The sequence below is a fragment of the Ceratotherium simum genome, chromosome 26, assembly GCF_057802395.1.
Source record: "Ceratotherium simum simum isolate JZ-2026a chromosome 26, ASM5780239v1, whole genome shotgun sequence".
In the NCBI taxonomy this organism is placed as follows: Eukaryota; Metazoa; Chordata; class Mammalia; order Perissodactyla; family Rhinocerotidae; genus Ceratotherium; species Ceratotherium simum.
Window position 1 is genome coordinate 17,077,385 of NC_141925.1, and position 23,892 is coordinate 17,101,276.

General features: G+C 38.5%; 1 pseudogene; it reads right to left on the reverse strand.

The window, feature by feature from the left end:
- Positions 1-9,269: 9,269 nt before the first annotated feature.
- Positions 9,270-23,885, reverse strand: LOC147913591 (solute carrier family 68 member 1-like; annotated as a pseudogene).
- Between the last annotated feature and the right edge of the window lie 7 nt (positions 23,886-23,892).

The following is a 23,892-nucleotide window of genomic DNA, read 5'->3' on the forward strand; positions in this document are numbered from 1 at the left end:
CTTCCCCACAAGAGCTGCCATGGTTCCCTCCCATCTTCCTTCAGGTCTTTACTCAAATGTCACCCATCTGGCGGGCAGCCTTCCCTATCACCCTATTTAAAAATGCAGCTTTCCCTAACACTTCCTGTTCTCCTTCTTGTTTTATTTTTCACCAGAGGACTTATCACCAACTAACATACTATGTGTTTTACTTATTGAGTTTCTTGTCTGCTTCCTTCCCACTAGAATGTAAGCTCTGTGAGGGCAGAGATTTCCGTGGTTTCAGTCACTGCTCTTCACCACCCTATCACGGAGCCCAGGATGTGGCAGACTCTCAAGAACATCTGTTGGGGCCTGTCCCGTGGCATAGCGGTTAAGTGCGCGCGCTCTGCTGCTGGTGGCCTGGGTTCGGATTCCGGGCGCCACCAATGCACTGCTTGTCACGCCATGCTGTGGCGGCGTCCCACATAAAGTGGAGGAAGATGGGCATGGATGTTAGCCCAGGGCCAATCTTCCTCAGCAAAAAAGAGGAGGATTGGCATGGATGTTAGCTCAGAGCTGATTTTCCTCACAAAAAAAAAAAAAAAAAGAACATCTGTCAAGTGAATAAATGAAAAGCGTATTGAGAGTTCTCTCCTGCTTCCAGACATTTGCCATGCTGTTTTCTCTGCCTGGAATGACACTCCTCTGTGTTCAGGAGAGGAAATCCACCTTGGCCTTTAAAACTCAGCTCAAGAACCCCCTCTTCTGTGAGGTGCACCCTAACCCAAGGCAGACCAAGGTAGGAGTCTCTTCTGTGTATTACCACAATGCCCCATTACACTTCCGGTGGGGCCCTTATCACAGTGTTTTGTAGTCTGTGGGGTCTCATGGAGGCCCCCTACTCATCTTGTATTCACCTTTGAATCTGGCAGATAATAGCAGACCCTCAGAAACATTTGTGGAATGAAATAATTAATGAATGAATGACTTAAATAAAGCAATTAATATGTAGCTTAATGTGAAATATACAGACATGTGTAGTATACATAATTTAAAGAATACTCTTAAAGATACTCCTATTAAAGTTCCTTTGACACTCATACTTTTTATTATAGCTTACTCAAGATCTATAAGTTAATGACTCATAATATTCAAAGTCCAAGATAATTGCCTAGCAATCAGTGTAAAAGGCTGAGTTTGCGTTCATATTTCTTTTACATTATTGTAAAGGTTTTTTTTACTCTACCTTTTGTTTGGGTTTCCATATCCATACTGGTTTAGCCTAGAGAGTACCACCATGAGCTAAAGACTGAGCAGGTTTGATAAACAAAGCATTGATGTCAAAAACCACTGAAGAAAGAGGTGACCTGAAACAGAAAGCGTGGGTCTACGTCACACACAAATTACATGTGTGAATATGCGTGTGCATCTATATGAATGTGTGTATCAAAGACCTTTGTATCAGTTAAGTCCTCCTTGGCCCTAACTAGACAACAATAGAAACTGTATAGTAATTACAGAATTTTAACCCCTTAGTCATAAGGTGTCATAGAACTAGAAGAACCTAACTCTTTAAATGAAGAAACTAAGATCAAAGAGGACACACAGCTAGTCTCCTAAGTGCTCAATAAGTGAGAGCTATCTGTGCCCTGTACTGTATTAGGTCATTTAAGCCCCACAACAATCCCATGAGGAAGATATTATCACTCCTATTTTAGAGACAGGAGAACAGAGGAACTTGTCCACAGTCACACAGCTAGTAAGTAATAGAACTGGGATTCACACCTAAGCCTTTCTGTCCAAATTTCATTAAGGATTACTTTAATGTGTTCTTAGTAAGAATCCTGCCATATCATTTTTTCATAATTAAGTTGTGTCATATAAAATAAATCAAGTGCATTGACTGAAATCTTGCCGTATTTTAACTAACGATGGAAACCTTGCAACTAAGGAGGAGAGAGAGGAGAAGAAAAGGGAAGAAAAAGGGGAGGAAATGAAGGAAGAAAGGAAAGAAAGAAAGATGAGGCCAGAGAATTGGAGGAAGTTTGATTTGATGGTAAGAGCTTGGGTCTCATTCTCAGTTCTTCAATCTGCTGGTTACGTTACCTCGGGAAAGGTAACACCTCAAGAGTCTTAGTTTCCTAAAAATGGAGATAATTATGATTGTATGATAACATAATAATATAATTGCTGTCTCTCTTTCCCCGTAGACTGTCAGTGCCACAGGGCAAGGGCTACATATATTTCCTCACTGTATTACTTTCTTATCTGACATGATCAGGATGACAGTTGACTAAAGCAAAAAAATCATTCTTAGAAGAGACATTAACCATTCTGTTTTAACTTAACTATACTCATCATCAATCTTTTCTTTGGGTTCTTCTTCGGGTACAGGTCCACTGATGAAAGTGCTGTGCCATCTTTCTTGCATGTACTGTACCCATATTACAGGATCCTCAATTTCTACTATGAGTTACAGAGAGAATCTAAAGCTGTTTACATGGCAATCTGAGTACAGAATATCTTTAGATTTTTATGACTTCGCCCAAAAACATGTACAGTTCTTATCACACCAGATTTGATAGTAATTTTTTACAACTTATCTTCATCATATCTTTCTAAAGCATTCAACTCAATTTTCATAGAAATAACTTTCATTTCACACGTATATTTCCTAAGTTTATAAAATATAAGCGCAATTAAATGTTGTAATTATTAATAACGACTGCATATGATATCAATACATTTGAAACGAAAAGTACTGACTCATTGTAAGGATACAAACTATGCTAGCAGAAAAGCACAGGTGTCTTCCAGAGTAGCCATTTAGTCAGAAGCATATAACATGGCATGTGCGTGAGAGGGCACGTTTCAGAGGGAATCTGTTACAAGATCTGCTGTATTGTGTCCCCAGCATTTACCACTAGGCCTGACACACAGGAGGCAATCAATAAATACTTGTTGAGTCAATAATGTCTACCACACAAGGCTGGGTAAGACCTGAATGAGCAAAAGCCACACGGTGCTTGCACACGCTGGCATTTGATAAATGTTGATGCCCTTCCCTTTCCAACCATTTGAGACATTTTATTTATTTGTACTCAGTCTTATTCAAAAGAGAATTTGAGAGTTGTAAGATGTTTACTGAGCATTCTTCTTGTTAACTTACTCGTTTTAAAAAAGTGATTTGAGCCAGTCACTTTTCTAGGCATGAGGTATATAGTCCTGAACTGTAAGGAGCTCACCATCTTATTCATCACTCCAAATATGACTTAGTAACAAAACCTTGTTAAACAGGAAAGGAACTATCTAACGAGGAAAGCAAGAAGCTGGATTGGCAAAGCTTTCCTCGATTTAAGTTGCATTAAAAAACAAAATGAGGCCATGAAGTCTGAATGTTTCTACATAGCTAATAAAGAACGTGCTTGTCTTAAAATAATACATTCATCTCTAATCCATAAAATTGGGTACATATCAGAAAATATTTGCCAATCGAGTAGATTTTATAGCTGATCTACAACGCTTATAGCCATACCAAGGACCAAAACTTCTCATCATCACCTTACCCTTTTTGAAGTAAAAAAGAATAAGATGGTCCTTGAATTTTAATTTTAATTCTTGCAATGTCACAGAGCAAAGGTCATTTTGCCTTATCATCCAGTGTAATACTGCATGCTGCAATAAGTAGAACATAAAGCTATCTGAGATTTCACTTTGATTTCTGAGATTTAACTCTGTTATAGCATTGGCTGTGTGAACTTGAGGGATAAAAAGTTATGATGTCTTTTCAGAAGCAGGGAAAAGTTGCCCAGGGCAAACAATTATGAATGTCCAGTTACATCCAGCTCTCTGATCCCAGTGATGCCCCTTATGATCATCTCTCCTATATGTGATTTGTAGTGGCAATATAACTGAGATATGGAGACTCTGAGAGGTCCTATCTCCATGTGATATTTTTGTAGTTAATGTTTGAATAATGTACTTACTGCTAATTGAACTTCAGTAAATCTGCATCAACCATATCAGCTGGCAGCAGGTTAAACAAGCAAAAAGAAGCTTGCACAGTCACCCTAGAAACAATTTTAAAATACATATATGAAAATTTTATAAATAGCGGGCACAGATTTTGTTTAAAAATCCAAACATCAAATGAAAGTTGACATTTGGTTTGCAAGAAGAAAAAATGAAAAAATATACTATAAAAGTAAAGATACATTAGGCACACATTTCTATCCCCTCAAAATATTATATATCTATGAATATATAATTCTCTTTTTAAAATGAAATAACTACTTTCACTTGGGACTTTTAAAAAATGGTTTTTATGCTTTTTCTTCATTCCCAATGACTACCTGCTCATTTAATACGCTTAAATTATGAATAGAGTCTAAAGAACAAAACATGCCAGTGAAATTCATCAGACATTTTTCTTTTGATAGTAAGAACAGGATAAGTTAAGAACTGTAAAAGGACACACAACATTTTAATTATGGTAGAAGAATGAAAACAGGGGGATGGTTTAAGTAAAAGAAAAAAGCAAACAAAGAATTTTAATTCTAAAAATCACTATAAAAATATCATTTTAAATATGATATAGCCAGGGCCACCATTATAGACTTATACAATAGTTGTCTATGTGGAGTTCTAATGTCTTAAAGTTTCACAGAGAGTCAATCCTTTGAGTTAATTACTATACTCTCCCCAACTAATTCATCCAAAGTACAAATAAATCTTCATGAAAATTTTCTCAAACTGTTCCAACAAGGACCTGAAGTAGGATTTATTAACTCATTCACCCAAAACACATTTTCTAAGGACCAACTATTTGCAGGAACTGTAGAAGATAATGGGGCCACAGTGATAAGAAACTAGACACTATTCATGATAAGCTCAGTCCAGTGGGGGCCACAGATTGTCACAGGCAAGGGGATAAATGCTACAGCAGAGATAAGCATCGTGCATTGCAGTCATGTAGAAGGGACACCTAATCCAGATGTGGAAATCAAGGAAGGCTTTCCAGAGAAGCGTATCCCTGAGCTTCAGCCTAAAGAAACAGAAGAAGAGATCCAGGCAAAAAAAATGATGAAGAGCTTTCTAGGTACAGAATCCTGCATGTTAGACACAGAGGTGTTTGAATTAGGAACTGCAAAGTATTTCTGTATGATGTGCAGTACAGTGTAAGTGGAGGAATGATAAGAAATGAGGATGAAGAGGTAACCAGGGCCTACATAACAAAGGACCTCATATGTCATCATTTGGATTATACCCTGAAAACAGTGAGAAGCCACTTAAGATTATTAAGCAAAGGAATGACACATTATTCTAGAAACAATGTGGAAGAAGGGGTTGGAGAGACTGAGGACTAGAGGTAAGGGGACCATGTAGGAGGCTATATAGCAGTCCACATAAGAGATGATGAGGACCTGAGCTAAAGGAATGGCAATGGGAATAGAGAAGGGATGGATTCCGGATATATTAGGGAGATAAAACTACTAATAATTGGTAGCATCTTGGATGTAGGAGACAAAGAAGAAAGAGCAGGCAAAGACAACTTCTCAGTCTCTGACCTGGGCAACTAGATAGACGGTAGAGCCATTTCCCAAGATGGCAAAGAACATGTTTTGGAGGCAACATACTTATTCAGCAGCAGCATTTATGAAATGATGTACCTGAATAGGCTAGAAAGAGGAACTTTACTACAAAATCTAGTTTATGAAATCTCTTCAAAAAAGAAGCTGTTAACATTGAGACAATTCGGCAGAAAGGTACGACTCTGTCTAGAAATGAATATTAAAAACAGCTCAAAAGCAGTGCTAAGAGGGAAATTTATAGCAATACAGGCCTATCTCAACAAACAAGAAAAATCTCAAATAAACAATCTAACAATGCACCTAAAGGAACTGGAAAAAGAAGAACAAACAAAGCCCAAAATCAGTAGAAGAAGGGAAATAATAAAAATCAGAGCAGAAATAAATGAAATAGAGACTAAAAAAATAGAAAAAATTAATAAAACCAAGAGCTGGTTCTTTGAAAAGATAAACAAAATTGACAAACCTTTAGCTAGACTCACCAAGAAAAAAAGAGAGAAGACACAAATAAGTAAAACCAGAAATGAAAGAGGAGAAATTACAACAGACACCTCAAAGATACAAAAGATTATAAGAGAATACTATGAAAAGCTATATGCCAACCAATTCGACAATCTGGAAGAAATGGATAAATTCTTAGAACCATACAACCTTCCAAAACTGGATCAAGAAGAAGTAGAGAATTTGAATAGAACAATCACCAGTAAGGAAATCGAAACAGCAATCAAAAACCTCCCCAAAAATAAAAGTCCAGGACCAGACGGCTTCCCTGGTGAATTCTACCAAACATTCAAAGAAGACTTAATACCTATCCTTCTCAAACTCTTCCAAAAAATTGAGGAGGGGGGGAAGCTCCCTAACTCATTCTCAAAGCCGACATTACCCTATACCAAAACCAAACAAGGACAACACAAAAAAAGAAAATTACAGGCCAATATCACTGATGAACATCAATGCAAAAATCCTCAACAAAATACTAGCAAATCGCATAAAACAATACGTTAAAAAGATTATACACCATGATCAAGTGGGATTTATTCCAGGTACGCAGGGATGGTTCAACATTGGCAAATCAATCAACGTAATAGGGCCGGCCCTGTGGCTTAGCGGTTAAGTGCGTGCGCTCCGCTGCTGGCGGCCCGGGTTCGGATCCCAGGCATGCCCCGACACACCGCTTGTCTGGCCATGCTGAGGCCGCGTCCCACATACAGCAACTAGAAGGATGTGCAGCTATGACATACAACTACCTACTGGGGCTTTGGGGGAAAAAAATAAATAAATAAAATTTAAAAAGAAAAAATCAACGTAATACACCACATAAATAAAATGAAGAATAAAAATCACGTGATTATCTCAATAGATGCAGAGAAAGCATTTGACAAGATACAGCATCCATTTATGATAAAAACTCTGAATAAAATGGGGATAGAAGGAAAGTACCTCAACATAATAAAGGCCATATATGAGAAACCCACAGCTAATATCATCCTCAATGGTGAAAAACTGAAAGCTATCCCTCTAAGAATAGGAACCAGACAAGGATGCCCACTGTCACCACTCCTATTTAACATAGTACTGGAAGTCCTAGCCAGAGCAATCAGGCAAGAAAAAGAAATAAAAGGGATCCAAACTGGAAAGGAAGAAGTGAAACTGTCACTATTTACAGATGACATGATTTTATATATAGAAAACCCTAAAGAATCCACCAGAAAACCTTTAGAAGTAATAAACGAATACAGTAAAGTTGCAGGATACAAAATCAACATACAAAAATCAGTTGCATTTCTATACACTAACAACAAAGTAGCAGAAAGAGAAATTAAGAATACAATCCCATTTACAATTGCAACAAAAAGAATAAAATACATAGGAATAAACTTAACCAAAGAGGTGAAAGATCTGTACACCAAAAACTATAAAACATTGCTGAAAGACATTGAAGAAGACACAAAGAAATGGAAAGATATTCCATGCTCTTGGATTGGAAGAATTAACATAGTTAAGATGTCCATACTTCCTAAAGCAATCTATAGATTCAATGCAATCCCTATCAAAGTTCCAAAAACATTTTTCACAGAAATAGAACAAAGAATCCTAAAATTTATATGGAACAACAAAAGACCCCGAATAGCTAAAGGAATCCTGAGAAAAAAGAACAAAGCTGGAGGTATCACACTCCCTGATTTCAAAATATGCTACAAAGCTATAGTAACCAAAACAGCATGGTACTGGCACAAAAACAGACACACAGATCAATGGAATAGAATCAAAAGCTCAGAAATAAACCCACGCATCTAAGGACAGCTAATCTTTGACAAAGGAGCCAAGAACATACAACAGAAAAAAGAAAGTCTCTTCAACAAATCGTGTTGGGAAAACTGGATAGCCATATGCAAAAAAATGAAAGTAGACCCTTACCTTACACCATACACAAAAATTAACTCCAATAGGATTAAAGACTTGAATGTAAGACCTGAAACTATGAAACTTCTAGAAGAAAACATAGGCAGTACGCTCTTCAACATCGGTCTTAGCAACATATTTTCAAGCACCATGTCTGACTGGGCAAGAGAAACAACAGAAAAAATAAACACATGGGACTACATCAAACTAAAAAGCTTCTACACAGCAAAGGAAACCATCAACAAAACGAAAAGACAACCTAAGAATTGGGAGAAGATATTTGCAAACCATACATCTGATAACAGCTTAATCTCCAAAATATATAAAGAACTCATGCATTTCAACAACAAAAAAATTAACAACCCAATTAAAAAATGGGCAAAAGACCTGAACAGACATTTCTCCAAAGAAGATATACAGATGGCCAACAGACACATGAAAAGATGTTCAAAATCATTAACTATCAGGGAAATGCAAATCAAAACTACAATGAGATATCACCTCACGCCCATCAGAATGGCTATAATTAACAAGATAGGAAACAACATGTGTTGGAGAGGATGTGGAGAGAAGGGAACTCTCATACACTGCTGGTGGGAGTGCAAACTGGTGCAGCCACTATGGAAAACAGTATGGAGATTCCTCAAAAAATCAAGGATAGAACTACCATACGATCCAGCTATTCCACTGCTGGGTATTTATCCAAAGAACTTGAAAACACCAATGCGTAAAGATACATGCACCCCTGTGTTCATTGCAGCGTTATTCACAATAGCCAAGACTTGGAAGCAACGTAAGTGCCCATCAAGGGACGAATGGATAAAGAAGATGTGGTATATATACACAATGGAATACTACTCAGCCATAAGAAACAATGAAATCCAACCATTTGTGACAACATGGATGGACATTGAGGGTATTATGCAAAGTGAAATAAGTCAGAGGGCGAAGGTCAAATACCGTATGATTTCATTCATTAAGTAGTAGATAATAACAACAATAAACAAACACATAGAGACAGAGATTGGATTGGTGGTTACCAGAGGGGAAGGGGGGAGGGAGGAGGGCGAAAGGGATAATTTGGCACATGTGTGTGGTGATGGGTTGTAATTAGTATTTGGGTGGTGAACATGATATAATCTATGCAGAAATAGAAGTATAATGGTGTACACCTGAAATTTATACAATGTTATAAACCAATGTTACTGCAATAAACAAAAAATTTAAAAAAAAACAGCTCAGATCGAAGATGTTTCATGGCTTGAAAGAGCAAATGGTAAGACCTAGTATAAGTTTGGGATTGGCACAAGCATTTACTTAAATAACAATAGTGAGACAAAGAACCAAAAAGTAAGAGTATTGCTGTCCAAGAAGGAAGATGACAATGGAGGCTGTTCCTTCTAGGTAGAAAGAAATTAAGGTAATTTTATAGTAACCAAACTTCCTCAGCCAGGACTGGCTTGAGTATAAGGCACTGAAATTGAAATAGATTGACACTGTGTTAAGATGGAACCCCATGAATTATGCTTACCTTTGCTGACGACAGAATAAACATTCTCAGCAAAAAATAAATTTGATTCTGAATTATGATATCAGTTGAAACACACAGAACAGTCTATCATGGTTAGAAATGCTATTATCCATATATATCCATAAAAGTTGACTAAGGATAGTAATATTCTATAAATAACAAAGAAACAGGTATTATTTCCTATGAAATGAACAAACTAGGAAATGGTTTCTAACATTTTTATTTTCACACTAACATGAAGAGATTTTACTAAAACCAACCATGTGAAAGAACCCATGATTTAGAAATAATTAGCATTGCTCTATGGTAATATGAAATGTCCAACTCAAATCTAAAATAAATCTAGGTTTTAAAATTTGAGGTTAAAGCCCAGAATTCACCTAGTACATAGTAGGTGAAAGAAATATTTATTGAATAAACATTTCACTATTCTTACTGTAATATGTCTCAAATGTACTTTATCCTAAAATCAGGCACAAGAGATAAACAATAGTTTATGATTCTATCTACCTTTCTTCTGGTTGTGCTTCCTGTCTTACCTTACATATTTTCATAATTCTAACAGATTCATGTTGAGAGCTCAGACTTATTTTTCTGCATTTCTTGCTACCAATGAAGAAGTTCATTGTTCCAGACTGAAAAGTTTGTGCTAAATATACATAGGTATATTAACAAAGAATAGGAGATACTCTTTGTTTTCAATAAAAAAGTACATTGCTTAGCCCTACAGTTTTCATTAACCAAATGTATGTACATTACAATTAGGAGAGAATTTTGAAAGATATAACTAGAATACAAATGTTCTTCAATAAACATAAGGGTGTTTTTCCCCTGACTGATTTTTTGGCTTATTTCTCTACTTTCAAGGAACAAGAGCTCATTTTCTGGATACTAAAAATGATAGCTCAGTGATTGATGTGATCCAAGGCATTTCTTAGAGCTCTGTAAGGGAAAGGATGTAAAACACCCCAGCAAGTCCCATTATATTCCTACACATAATAATAATATTATAAAATTACACATGTCCACATATTGAAATCAAGCTTCTTGTTCTCAATCTCTAATACATGAATGTGCAAAATACAAGAAATTAATAATGTAAAAACTACGTGGTAGAGTGCAAAGCGCAAGGTTTTGAAATCAGTTGTCTCCAGGTTTGAATTCCAGCTTTGCCAATTTTATCAGCTGTGTTCACAAACAAGTAATCTACCTAAGAGGCTTTTCCTCCAACACTCTCCCTCTCTCTCTGTCTCTGTTTCATCTCTGTCTCTCTCTCTCATCTAGCACATACCCAACATATAAGGTACTCATTAATTGTTAGTTATTATTATTGTGTCCAATATGTAAAAAGATATGAGCCGATATTGAGTAGTATTACAAAAATCATGAAAGAAAGAGACTGCTTTTTCTTTTACTAAGATAAAGCCTTCTACAAACTGAGGATTTTGGCTCTCCATTCATATGTTCATTGAGTTGGTGTTTGTGACTAGTGTGTCCCAGCACAAGTGTTGGTGAGTCTATGTCAGAGCAGCCTAAATCAAAACAGATAAAGGCAGTGCCACACTTGCAGTGAAAGTCTAATAAATATTTGCTGCATTGAGACTTAATAATAAAAGCTAACATTTCTAGAGTGTTTATTTTGTGCCAGGAGTCATTTCAAGTACTTTGTATATTTTAATTCATTTAATCCTCATAATAATTTCATTACTTAGGTACTACTTTTATTCTCATTTTTCAGATGAGGAAACTGAGACACAGAGAGGTTGAGGAACTTACCCAGGGTCACACAGCTAGTAAGAGGGGAGCCAGACTCCTCCCCAGCAGACTCCATACTCTTAATCTATCTACTATTCTGCTTCTCTGAGGGGTGGGGGATGTGGAAGAATCACAGACCTATCTAAACAGTTATTAAAGAGAAAGGGCACTTGTTCATTCTTTTCTCCTTTCATTTATTCAACTCCTCAAAAAGAAAGCCACAGAGAAGACAGCCTGGAAAAGTGAAAATGCCGTGCTTATCTTTCATTCCTACACCCAACAGTTAAAGTGTTAAAGTGACTTAGCCAAATAAAGAACAGATTCCAATGAGCTATTATATTTCTACCCCAACAATTTATACGTGTCACTTCTCTAGAAATTAAAAATAAATGTAAAGCAACTTCAGATTTCCACTTTATAATGATTTTTTAATGAGACCAACAGAAATTCATATGTTAGCGTGAGGGTTTGAGAAAAAGGATTGTTGAAATCTTTTGGCCATGCTTCTCTTGAAATTTAATAGCCAAGAGAGACTGGGAGAAAATATTTGCTGAACATATATCCAACAAAGGACTTGTATCTTGAATCTATAAAGAACTCTTACAATTCAATAATATGAAGACAAACAACTCAATTAAAAAACAGTCAAGGGCCAGCCCCGTGGCTTAGCGGTTAAGTGTGCGTGCTCCGTTGCCAGCGGCCCAGTTCGGATCCCAGGCGCGCACCGACGCACCGCTTCTCCACGTCCCACATACAGCAACTAGAAGGATGTGCAGCTATGACATACAACTATCTACTGGGGCTTTGGGGGAAAAATTAAATAAAATTAAATATGTGCAGTTTATTGAGGGTCAATCATACCTCAATAAAACTGTAACCAAAAAACTACCTTTCTTTCTACTCTTATGTTTGTTCCAAGTATTTAATAAAACATGAAACACAAGAACAGGAGCCGTATTAAAACCTGTTAAGGATAGTTTGTAGTAGAAAACTACCAGAAATAGCCTAAGAGCCATCAATAAAGTTTAATTACAGAACACTGATATAATTCAACCTAACACAGCTATTTTAAAAAAGTAGATTTAGGGTCTGGCACAGTGGTGTATCAGTTAAGTTTGCACGCTCCGCTTCAGTGGCCTGGGGTTCGCAGGTTCAGATCCTACGCGCGGACTGATGCAACACTTGTCAAGCCATGCTGTGGCAGTGTCCCATATAAAGTAGAGGAAGATGGGCACAGAGGTTAGCCCAGGACCAGTCTTTCTCAGCAAAAAGAGGAAGATTGACAATGGATATAAGCTCAGGGCTAATCCTCCTCACCAAAAAAAAAAGTAGACTTATATATGACAGGGAAATGTCCATAACCTGTTAAGTTTAAAAAGCAGGAGACAGAAAATTCATGGGTGATCTCATTTTATTTTTTAAATTATATGTATAGTTTTGCTTTGAAAACCTCAGTAAGTGAAATCCAGGGACAATAAGAAAGGAGTAGTAGTTTTTATTTAAGTGATTTGTTAGTGTATGAATTTTTACAGCAAATATGTATTATTTTTGTAATAACAAATAAAGACATAAAGAAGTTGTTATCATTTGTTCAGAAGCGTAATAGTCCTTCTTCACTCCATCAGAATTCAACCATCTGGGGACTTCTACCCAGAACACGGCTACAAACTAAGAGGAAGCAAAAAAACATCTAGGGGACCCGCCACAATAAGATCGCTGAATCGATGCACTTAGTAAACCTCATTTACTTACCTCATAACTGCTCCCCAGGTCTTCACTAAAAATCTACCATCTAAATACTTCGGAATAAATTTAACAAAAGAAGGGCAAAATGTATCCTCCAAAAGCTACAAAAGATTATTGAAAGAAATTTTTAAAGATCTAAATAGACGGAAAACATTCCATGTTCATATATCAGAAGATTTAACATAGCGAAGATGTTCTACAGACCTGATTCTACAGATTCAATTCAGTCCCTATCAGTGTCCCAGCTGTCTTCTTTGTAGACACTGACAAGCTGATTCTAAAATTCCCATGGGAATGCAAGGGACCTAGAATTGCCAAAACAATTTTGAAAAAGAAGAACAAAGTAGTAGGGCTCACTCTTCCCAATTTCATCAAAAAAGTGAAAAGATAACCTACAGAATAGGAGAAAAAATTTGCAAATAATGTAGCTGAAAACAGACTGTATCAAAAATATATGAAGAATTATTACAACTCAACAATAAAAAGACAACCCAATTAAAAACTAGGCAAAAGAGCTGAATAGATATCTTTCCAAAGAATATACACAAACGGCTAATAGCATATGAAAAGATGCTCAACATCACTAGCCGTCAGGAAAATGCAAATCAAAACCATAATGAGATGCTATTCACACACACTAGGATGGCTATAAGCAAAAAGACAGATAATAGCAAGTGTTGGTAAAGATCTGGAGAAACTGGAACCCTGGCACACTACTGGTGGTTACAATGGTGCAGCCACTTTGGAAAATAGTCTATCAGTGTCTCAAAATGTGAAATATAGAGTTACCATACAACACAGCTATTCCATCCTAGGTATTTGCCCAAAAGAAATGAAAATATATGTCCGTGCAAAAACTTGTATTTAATGTTCACAGCAGCACTACTCGTTAACAGCCAAAAAGTGGAAACAACCCAAATGTTCCCCAACTGATGAATGGATAAACAAAATGTGGTATATCCATACAATGGAATATTATTTTGTTGTAAAAATGAATAAAGTACTGATACATGCTACAACATGGATGAACCTTAAAAACGTTATATTAAGTGAAAGAAGCCAGTCACAAAAGACACATTATATGATTCCATTCATACGAAAGTCCAGAATAGGGAATTTTATAAAAAGAGAAAGTAGCAATGGTTGCTTAGGGCTGGGGGAGGGAGGATAGGTAAATACTGGGGTGATAGCCAAAGGGTATGGGATTTTTTTGAGGTGATGAACATGTCCTAAAATTGACTGTGATGATGGTTGCACATATCTGTAAATATACTAAAAACCACTGAATTATACACTTTAAATGGGTGAATTGTATGATATGTCAATTACAATCAGGCACCATATAATGACGTTTCAGTCAACAATGGACCGCATACACAATAGTGGTCCCATAAGATTAGTACCATATAGCCTAGGTGTATAGTAGGCTGTACCATGTAGGTTTCTGTAAGTACACTCTATGATGTTCCTACGATGATAAAATTGCCTAACGATGCATTTCTCAGAACATATCCCCATCATTAAGCTACACATGACTGTATATCTCAAGCTGTTTAAAAAAAACTACTTTTTTTATTTTAATTTTTTACATATGAGTTTAACAAATTTTTTTTTTACCTGGGGAAGAGGAGATATTATAGATTAAAAGTAAGAAGATATACATAGCCTAGAATCTGATAATAACAGGCAGAGACAGGAACCCAACTTCCCATTCTGGGTCATTGAACATAGCAGCAAAAAGCTTGACAAACCTCAAATTGCCCCGAAGGGAGAGTATTATTTTATTAATGCACACACAGTACTTGGAACTATACTGATAAGCCAAAAATGATATTCTATTTGGTATCCTCTACTAAATAAACCACATAAACAGAGTACATTTTAGAGACAGAATCTTAAAGTACACAGCTCTAAGGGAAGATGCCTCTGAGCCTCCCTTTTCTCATCTGTAAGGATGAGAGTCTTTCCCTCATAGGTGGTTGTGAGGATTACGTGAGATAATGTGTACAACACCCTTGACATAGTCCATGGCACATGGTAAATACTCAATAAATGTGAGTTATCATTATTATGGTATACAGTAACAAAACTATAACAAAGGCCTTGAGCTAATGGAAAGGTAAATTCTATCCTGTCTTTGCTTAAGAAAGTGTGGCAACACAAAACATTTTAGAACTATTTCTATCCCACATGGTTTAAATATTTTTGAAAGATGGTAAACAGTAAAAATTCATCTATCTAGAATGACTTATGTTCTGAAGAGTATACATAACAGATTTTACTTATTGTTTAATTATGAAAATAGGGAAAAGCCATATCATAGGCAGGTTAAGTCATATTTTTGGAGAATATATTTAAGTTAAGGGGAACAATTTGATTCATCAACTCTCCAAATGGTGCAATAAACAACAGGCCGATATATTTTTCGAAGGAGGACATGCTCTCTACAATAATGGTCATGACCATGGAATTTTAATGCTCTGGAATTCCAGGACTCAGTCTTTTAGCCAAGTGTTTTGATACCTGGCTTCACCAATTCTTGATCAAGTTAATTCTTCTTGCTCATAACAGTCACAGGAATCTTAAATGCCCAGATAAAGCAAAACTACATGCTCCCAGGAAGTCATTTATTTTCTTCCATAGCTCTGCTGAGGCTTAAATGAGAAAGCTCAGGGGAACAAAATTCAAAAGCTAAAATGTTTAGGGCCGGCCCCGTGGCTTAGCAGTTAAGTGTGCGCTCTCTGCTACTGGCGGCCCGGGTTCGGATCCCGGGCGCGCACCGACGCACCGCTTCTCCGGCCATGCTGAGGCTGTGTCCCACATACAGCAACTAGAATGATGTGCAGCTATGACATACAACTATCTACTGGGGCTTTGGGGGGAAAAAATAAATAAATAAAATCTTTAAAAAAAAAAAGCTAAAATGTTTAAAATATCACATTGTTCGGCTCTCATTGGTTTCTCCTTCCTTTTTTCCTTTCATCTCTTGTATCCATTATGTTTCTACTGAATCTCATATAATGTCTGAGGCTATGAATCTTTGGATTTCTTAATAAATGTGTGTCATTTTTTCAAATTACTGATACAATCAGGTTTTTAATTCCTTGGCCAGGTAAGAGCTAAATCTTTAATCCCTGAAGGAAGATACATGAAGAATCATCATGTTATTGGATAATTACCCAGGTTCTTTATTTGTCATATAAGAGAGGCCAAATAAAACTGGAACGCCAGGTTTATGGCAAGGAAAGGGGTTTTATTTTGGGTGATGTCAGCCGGGAGATGAGAGCTCTCAAATTTGTCCCATCTCACCCAAAGTTGGGAGGTAAGGGGTTTTAAAGGTTGTGAGGAATGCAGCTGCTTGTAGGGAGGGGGAGTCTGTGGCCTTATTGGTCAGCACTTTCCCACCAGCTTGCCTTTGGCCTTGTGAGGCTGCTTGTAGGGAGGAGGATGGCAGATAAGGGAATTACAGGTGGGTGTCCTTCAATTGTCTCTGTTTCTGTGGTGGATGGTGGATTCTGGCACCAGGAAGCCAAGGAGTTGAGGCCTGAGAAGCTTTAGCTTCTTGATATCAGTTTCCGTGTAACAAACCTCAAAAACTGGTAATTAGCCAAAACATCAGTGTGAGCCCAGCTTGAGGCCATCTGGGCTTTTAACGATTTGTAAAACAACCAATATCTGTATGTAAATGTAACTTAGAGAAACAGGGAAAGAGCATGAGTGCTTTTGGTTTTAACTCCATATATTCTGGGTTTAATGCAGGGGAACTGATATCAGGGCCGGTATCAATCACACATATGTGGGCAAATAAAGCCTGCCCTGTCCAGGATGCTCCTTATGGAAGAAGGAAGAACATCCTCAGGAACAAGATTATCTGCAAAGATCATCATGAAGTTTTTGAAGAAGGTTAAATGGAAGACTTGGATGAAATTCATTATCAGAAAAAGGCGAAAGTTTTCCTGGGTCAGGACTTGTCTCATCAATGAGACAACAGAGGTCCAGGGGAGATCCTGTTGACTTTCTGAGAAAAGGTTTTCCCTGGGGCTTCTTTCAGGTTCAAAGCAACCCATGTGGTACGTGACAGCACAAAGGCTAGCAGCAGCAAGAATGACAATGACAACAGCAACAGCCTGAAAATTGAGCAAACTTTCCATGTTATCAGAGATGAGGCCACAGAAAAGGATTGTGGTAGATTTTACCGGTGATGCCACTTGACTAATTTTATAAGCTGAAGCCGACTCTTGTGTCTAGTGAAAATGTCTGCAAACAGTGCACACGGGGCTTGCTGGCAAAGGTAAGCATGCTATTAAAAGCACATAATGATACCACCAGGTGAAGTCCACTAAGCCAGTCACCTTCATGGTAGTATTTCCCAGAGAACCAAGGAAGCAGGAAGGCTACTGCGTATAAACAGGCACCATACAAAACAGAACTATGACAACTGGAACAGCAGGCGGCCTTAGAGTTGTGAAAATACCGACAGGTCATTAAGAGCATTGCAGATCATTAAAATAATCTAGAAGAAAAAAAACACACAGGATTATATTAGTGTTGTTTATACTGATGAAAATGACCTCTGAATTTTTACTTAATGTGAAATAGCCAAAGCTGATCAGTAAAAAAAAGCTCATTGGTTTCAGAACCAGCAGGGGGCGTTACATGCTGAAATATTACTAATAACAACAGCCAATACTCCCCAAAAAGCCAACGTGCATTCCCTTTGTGTTTAGGCATTGTACAAGTGTTCACATAAATTATTTCATTAAAACCTTCAAACAATCCCATGAAGCAGGTACTACTCTTATCCCTACTTTACAAATGAGGAAGCTGAGGGCCAGAAAAGTTAAGCAACTTACATAGCTAATAAATGAGGAGCCACGGTCTGAGCCAAGGCAGACGGAAAGCACCCCGAGTCTGTGCTTTCAGCCATCATGCTAGACCGCCTCCCCACCAGGCACACAGGCCAGGCCTCTGCAAAGAGCAACAGCCTGTGCATCTACCATGGCATAGCTGCACATAATTTCCTTAGGAAAGACTAAAATGTCAATGTTTGCTATCTCAAAATGGTAAAACTACTTATTAGATCAAGTATGTTGTTGTTGGTAATAAATGAGTAACATTATAAAATATGACAGTTTTTTTGTTTTTGTTTTTTGGTGAAGATCAGCCCTGAGCTAAGATCCATTGCCAATCCGTTTTTTTTGCTGAAGAAGATCAGCCCTGGGCTAACCTCCACGCCCATCTTCCTCTACTTTATATGGGATGCCTCCACAGCATGGCTTGACAAGTGGTGTGTCCATGAGCGCCCTGGATCCAAACCTGTGACCCCGGGGCCGCTGAATCGGAGTGTGCACACTTAACCGCTGTGCCAGCAGGCCAGCCCCCATAACAGTTTTTAAGACCATGAACTTGATCCATCCTGACCATCTAATTGGTAGTGAATTATGGTACAAGTTGTGAATACTCATGTGACTTTTCAAAACACAGAATATCTTAAAAATAATTCTAATTGTTCCACATAAGTGAATTTTCCAAATAATCAAATTTTCCAGATAACCAAAGCTTACTCTTTAAACTCTAAAGCTTTTATATTTTAAGTTGCAATTCTTTAAAAATCTCTCTTTGCCCTCAAACAAAGGATCTTGGACATGGATAACGTTTTTTTTCTTTTTTTTTGTGAGGAAGATCAGCCCTGAGCTAACATCCATGCCAATCCTCCACTTTTTGCTGAGGAAGACCGGCCCTGAGCTAACATCTATTGCCAATCCTCCTCCTTTTTTTCCCCCCTTTTTCTCCCCAAAGCCCCAGTAGATAGTTGCATGTCATAGTGGCACATCCTGCTAGTTGCTGTATGTGGGATGCCGCCTCATCATGGCCCGACAAGCGGTGAGTCGGTGTGCGCCCGGGATCTGAACCCAGGCCACCAGTAGTGGAGCACACGCACTTAACTGCTAAGCCACAGGGTCGGCCCCCGATAACCTTTCCTTGATAACTCTTTCAGCTGCATGAAGAATCATCTCTTTGGAAAATAATAACGATGCACAACTATGAGGACGGGGTACTCTGTTCTAGATGAAAGGACAATAAGGGCTTGAAAAGGCCACGTCTGAAATCTTGTACATGTAAAAAAACTTTCACATAGTAGAAACTGAAGACAGAATTTAGCATTTCAGTCTCTAATGTTACCATAGAATATGCCCAAGCAATGGGTTTGATACTTATAAGTGTCATTTTCCATGCAAAGGAATTCTTCTTTTTGTTAAAAAAATAAAAAGGAAAATGATTAATATTCACTGTTTGCATACAATAGCTGATGGGTGGCCAAATTCCACTGGAGACTAGTTAATTTTAGTTAAATAAGAGTCTAAAACCACTAGCTGTGAATATGTAACCAGATTAACACTTTACTTTGTTACTCATACACTCAATATTTTTTGAAATGTTGCTGGGAACCCTAATTTGCATTGAGTATGACCCTACTTGAATACATTTTTAATATCTCTTTTAACTTACAAAAGTGCGATTTATCCAAGAGTTTGGACATGCCTAACTAGGGGCCAGGGAGATGTGTTTATGGCATTGTTATCCTCCCTACTTGGAAGAGTGCAACAGAAAAGGAACAACAAGGTGATATCCTTTAGCTAAAGTCACAGAGAAGGAATGAAGTGAGCCCTTCATCTTAGCATAAAGTTGTCCACTCAGTAGTACAGGTTTGCACTGGAAGATTTAGTCTTGATCCTCTCCTGACAGACTATGTAACTTTGGCCCCAAAAACATACCTAAGATAGATCTGGAAATAACACATTCTGGTCCTTGCTCTGATGTAGATGTCCCTCTTAAATCTGGCCTATTGTCTTACTCTTTCAGTGACTTGATTTCCCCAACTGAAAACAGGGAAAGGTTAACCAAGCAAGAGGTGGGTATAGATCATCTTCCTTTTAATCTTCACTATGGTTTTAACATAACACCATGATTTTCCTGTTTTATCCCTGCCTTACTGGAATATTTGTCCAGGTCTCCACAATTTTACTGAATCAGAAAACAGATAAATATTCAGATAACTGGAGAGATGTTACTTGCTTAAATAATCCTTGGGAATTAAGCAGGCACCTCAGTCTGTATTACCCAATTTCTTAGGGAAGGAGAGGGCAAGTTAGAAGTGGGGGAGGGAGCATTTGGCTCAAATGATCAAATTACCTAAGTCCCTGAGTTTCACTTTGCATCCAGTAGATACATGATTCTAATTCTATGGAAAGTAGGACCCTGGAATTATCAAAAGCGGTTATTAAACACATAGGCAGACCAAGCATTGTCTGTCGACGGAATAAAGAATATTTTGCCCATCCGTGTACTAGTATTCTCAAAATGTTTGTAGATTCTGCTTAATGATAAAATATAAATCTGAATTTTTTTTTTTTTTTTTTGTCATTATGCAGCACTCAAACACTTGAGGAATACAAGTACTATTACGTAGAGGCCAGCCAACATTTTTGGCTTTAAAGGTAATTCTCAGATTTGAACAAGCTGGGAATGACTGGTGAAGCACTCATTCTAGGGAGTTCCTTTTGCCATAAGAAGCAAGATAGAGGCTAGAGGTCACTGGGATTCTAAGAGGGCCCAAAACAAGGGAGTCAGTAGAACCAAAAGCCAAGATACAAATTTAGCCCACCAAAATCTACTCACTCTTCTTTTCTTAGTTTTATTTCAGGCATGCTAAAACAAGAAGGATGCCATACCTTCTGAACTGATCTATCATTAAGTCAGAAGGCAGGTATTTATAAACTTAGAATTTTACAGAGTCATAAACTCGCTGAGCTGAGCTCAATTGTTTTTAACCCCTGGGAAAGGTTCACCATGAGCTAACATCTGTTGTCAATCTTCCTCTTTTTCTTTTTTTTCCTCCCCAAAGCCCCAGTACATAGTTGTATATTCTAGTTGTAAGTCCTTCTAGTTCTTCTGTGTGAGCCACTGCCACAGCATGGCTACTGACAGATGAGTGGTGTGGTTCCGCACCTGGGAACCCAACACAGGCTGCCAAAGCTGAGCCCACCCAGCTTTAACCACCAAGCCATTAGGGCTGGCTCTCACTGAGTTGAGCTCAAATTTCTAAAAAGAATTTGAGTTAAGCACCCACTGAAACATGTGAATATAAGGTTTTAATAACATTATGAAAAACTCTATAGCCTGAACTTCTCTTTGTGTACGTATACTAAGAGGAGGAAGTAAAATCTTCCTTATTTCCATCTGCGAAAGGAACTATCAATATTTTGCTTTAGATTATTTTCATCATAGTAATACTTATTTCAATAAGTATCAAACTGAAAATCAACAATTACAATTTTTTTAAAGCCACCACCACTATCTAAAAACTCTCCTGGGGCCGGCCCAGTGGTTTAGCGATTAAGCTCGCGCACTCCACTACTGGTGGCCCAGGGTTCGGATCCCGGGCACGCACCGACACACCACTTCTCCTGCCATGCTGAGGCCACATCCCACATACAGCCACTAGGAGGATGTGCAACTATGATATACAACTATCTACTGGGGCTTTAGGGGAAAAAAAGGAGGAGGATTGGCAATAGATGTTAGCTCAGAGCTGGTCTTCCTCAGCAAAAAAAAGAGGAGGATTAGCACAGATGTTAGCTCAGGGCTGATCTTCCTCACAAAAAATAAATAAATAAATAAATAAATAAATAAATAAATAAATAAAACTCTCCTTACCTGATTTTACTATGGCAACAAAACACAAAAGATCGAGAACATTATATCTTTACAAGCAGGGGCAAAGGACTTCTGAAACTGGTTCTTCTTTATCACAAAATGTTTTATACAGAAGAGTTTGAAACTAGCAAAATGGTGTCGTGGTTAGGCTGGGCAGGTTCACTAAACACCAGTGAATTATTAAATGAAAAACAGGAAACCCTCCTTTTAGAATCAACTTGGGTTGTTATTCATTAACCTACTACTAAACCAAATAACACCAATGTTGCTGAAGAAGCTGTTTATGATTGCTTCTAAGCTATGACTAAGACTCTCAAAGAATGATCAAGACCTCTCCAAAGCAAGGCTTCTAGCACTGAAAGCTAACATGTCTTTTTCAACGCAATTTTTGTTCAAGATTTTTCCAGGGAAAAAAAACCTTCCCCAAATAGTGTCCTTAAAAAGAACCCAGTAACAATAGGCTTAAAGCCTGTTTTGTTTTCTTTTTTGACATTTTAAACTATCAATAACTTTAATTCTCCAGATCTTTCTCTCTTTTTTTTTTTTTTTTTTGAGAATGTTAACGTTTCAATACACTTTCCCATCTGATTTGGAATCAAAATGAGCTATTTAACATCCTTATAACTATGGCATCAGAAAAGAGTACATACTTTTATATATATAATTAAATGAGCTATTTGCCATGGAGAAAAAAGCCAGCACTTTCAATCTTGCGGATCAGCAACTATGGAAGATGAAGTCTCTTAAAGGTCAGATGCATGATTCTAACCCTTCATCTTCCACAAATCGACATCAACAAATCCTAAATCCCATCATTTCTCCTTCCAAACAGCTCTATCTGTAGTGACTTATTTTTAAATTAAGACAGTTGGTTTTAAGTTTTTTCTTTTGGCTCTGGACTAATATCTCTACCTGAATATTGACAACTAGGGCAGTAGAGGCTTTATAGGGGACCTAGCTTTCTTCTTTTTTAACCTAGCAATAAAATGTAGATCAGTAACATTTTGTCTTTTAGTATACCTGGATTCAGAAGAAAGGGATTCTTGAGTTTACCATTCCTCTTTCATTATGATTATTACTTTCTAACACCTTTATTCCTTCTACATTTCTTGGCTGGCATTCTACTATAAAAGAGAGCACTGCTGTCTTCTATTAGCTGTACCTTTACCTTTACATCAAGGTTGAGAACACTGACGTTGTGGTTTGTCACTATTTAAGAGTTTCCCGGCTTTGTCTGCATGATGATGGTAAAAGCTGCAACCCACGAACAGTGGTTACCGTCATGTCTGTGGGGAGAAGCGTTCACTGCTCTGCCGGCCATCAAGGGCTAGCGCTGCGTTCATTCTCTTCTCTCCAGGTGCAACGTCACGACCTACATGCTTAACTTGTAGTCTACGAGTCTTTTAGATATCGCACGCAAAAATGCTCGCAATTTTTCTTCTAAGGAGATAGGTTCAACTGCATCCCTTCCCGCCCCCAGATTCTCAAGTACGTCTGGGGCCAGCCGTTTTACAGCGAACAAGTACAATTTCCCAGAGAATTGGAGGTGAGGGCTCAGATGTCAAGGAGCAAACTGCTAACAGCCCTGAACTCCCACCGACTGTTCATCTCCCCGCATCAACGAGATCAAATCTGGGAGTCAGAAGACCCGAAGGGGCAGGCGGGGCAGCGGACATCGGGCTCCCGGCACCCTTCGCGCCTCCTGGCTGCACGAAGGACACCTCACGACAACGTCCCACTGCTCCGAGGCCGGACTCCAGCCCCTCAGGCCCACGCAACCTGTCTACTGGCTGGCCGGCCCCACACCCACACCCACTACAAGCGTCGCAGAAGGCGCCACCTCCACAACCCAGCGACACCAACGCACTCCCAGAAGCGTCCCAACGCAGGAGAGGGCGGGGGCTTCGGCCGCACCCCTTCGCCTTTTCCCCGCCTTCTTTGTTTCTTCCAGATCCGCCATTGGCTGCTTGTCCCCGAGGCCGGGCGAACCCGCGGGCCTGCATTGACACGCGATTGGGCGACGTCGCTGCCCCTCGACCAGCAGCCCGCTCTCGATTGGTCAAGGCGCCGCCGGGGGTTTGAATCGCAGCCCCGGCCGGGGAGGGTCCTGCCGAAGTGCCACGTTGGGCCCGGCTGCGGCGTGAGGAGCCGGCTCGGGGCGCCAGCCGCGGCGCTCGCGCCATTGGGGCG